At 37.6% G+C, this 2,167-nt stretch overlaps 1 long non-coding RNA gene across 2 annotated transcripts; it reads right to left on the bottom strand.

The window, feature by feature from the left end:
• Positions 1–710: 710 nt before the first annotated feature.
• On the bottom strand, positions 711–1,877 carry LOC124173440. 2 transcript variants are annotated; one of them, XR_006868559.1, is made up of 4 exons: positions 1,783–1,877; positions 1,233–1,304; positions 934–1,160; positions 711–791 (listed from the first exon to the last, which is right to left on the bottom strand). It is a non-coding gene; the product is annotated as an uncharacterized LOC124173440 (long non-coding RNA). The 2 variants fall into 2 exon arrangements; XR_006868558.1 differs by having other exon boundaries at positions 934–1,304.
• Between the last annotated feature and the right edge of the window lie 290 nt (positions 1,878–2,167).

Here is a 2,167-nt window from a genome sequence, read left to right as displayed (position 1 = left end):
CATGATCAAGTGATAGTACCCCAGCGGGAAATTGAATAACATAATGTGTATGGGCAGTCTGCATGCTCTCATCAATAGGCAAAGTTTAAAATAATAATGCAGACTACATGTAAAGTAATGCATGCTGGAAGCGTGAGCAGAATCGATAGCAATGGAACAAAATTGCAACACAAGTGCAACAAATTAAGCACACAGGATGAAGGTTACGAATACATTCTAATCCTCTCTCACATGATCAAGTGATAGTACCCCAGCGGGAAATTTACATTGAACAGCAAACAGCCATGTTGTTATGCATTCCTTGAAATGGAAGTGTATAGTGAACAAATTCTATGTAAAGTAAGTAATTTGAAAACCAACATAACATTATGATATTATAACATCGAATCATTCAGTCCGTCCCAGGGATCTCCTCATCCTGGTGCCAGTTTGACGGAACCACTCTCCGATTTTCTTATTTATCTTGTCTACACCCACATGTGCCAGAGCAGGTTTCTTACCAGCATCTGAAGAAATATGGAAGAACATACATATAACACCAATGGATACAAAATATGTTATGCGTACGAGATCAATTTAATGAAGGAAGGAATAAATGGCAAGAGGATAAATGTACCTAGTATTGCTTTGTGCAATTTGGTATCACAAAACCTTTTTTTCATCACCCCGTCAGCTCCTACTTTTCCTGTAAGGCAGTACTCTTTGGCCACAGAATCCTTCAGCAGAAAGTACAGAAGTTTATAAACAAAGGACGCATCTTCCTCACTGGAGCGACGAGCAAGTTCTTTCACCTGAGAAGGAAGAGTTTTCATAAAAGTTAAAACTCTTGACAGATGAAGGAACTCTGTAGAGAGGATGCTTCAAAGACCACTTTGAATGGTGCACCTTCAAAATCATGGGTATTCTAAGGAAATAGCTTTATGTGTAACTCACCAATGCTTTATATAAAGAGTAATTACTCTGAAGCTGCTCCTCCAATTCTTCAAATTCCTCAATTGAGGACAAGGGGAACTTCTCTATGAAGGAAGGCGCCTCTTCACTACTGCTCAGATTGACTAGCAGCTTATTCCCTGTTTCCGCCATACTGGTGAGGGCATTAATTTTTTCCTCCAGCCTCATGTGCCTCCTTTCCCACACCACCTCTCTAATCATTAGTTTTTCTACAACAAAGGAATTCCAAAATTATATATATGAAAAGCAACAATAAAAGTCATGGTGAAAGAAACATTTACCTGACAACTGCTCTACAGATTTCTCGAGAGCAGACACTGACGCCACACAGTGATTTGATTTGCATGACACTCCTGCAAAGAAAACAAGGCTATAAATTTTCTCTCAATTACCATTAATAAAAACACCATGATATAGGTAGACAAAACTTCAGATACTCAATGTTAAATCACAATTCGTTGAGTCTTACTGCACCCAAAGTATAACTAAGGCCATTGTAAGTATTAGGAAATTTGCTGTGTTTAATTTATGATATTTAATGTATCACCAATTGCGTTAAGGTACTAATAACCTTCAAATGTTCAGCACATGACAACTAAAAACATACAATAAAATTAATGAATATTTCCAGCTTTGTGATTAAGAGAAGTGGCAGCAATAACGTATGTAACCAAAATTACCAAGTCAACAATTATTGGTGGATAACAATAAGAAACCAAAATTTAAGAAACATTTTACTTTCCCAAAATCCTATGGCCATGAAAAATCACACTTTACCTCAATACCAATGGTACATCATTCAAATTCTTCATCAGGACCCAAAACACTTACCACTTGTCTCCCCAACCAATTCTAAGTCACATCTAGTGGTGACAGATCTTCCTTCCCAGGAAATTTGGAGGTGGTGCCTGAGTTATCTATGTCTGAATCAACCAAAGAAAAATTGAAAATTAGTAAATTATGTTCATAGCTCTGTCCAGACAATCCATAAGTCACTTTGAAAGATATGACTAAACTTTACCAGCACTAGGGATATTAGGCCGTTCTATATTTCCCTTTTCACGCCGAGGTACCTCAGACGGCAATGGAGGAGGAGACTGTATCCTACACGATGCACCACGAACATCCTCATCAGAACTGCTATAAGCTATCAAGGTAAAATAAACCAGGAAATAGTTTTAAAATGCACACCGACTGATTCATCCACAATAATTAT

This window comes from Ischnura elegans, unplaced genomic scaffold, assembly GCF_921293095.1.
Source record: "Ischnura elegans unplaced genomic scaffold, ioIscEleg1.1, whole genome shotgun sequence".
NCBI lineage: Eukaryota > Metazoa > Arthropoda > Insecta > Odonata > Coenagrionidae > Ischnura > Ischnura elegans.
This window is presented reverse-complemented; position numbering and strand designations above follow the sequence as displayed.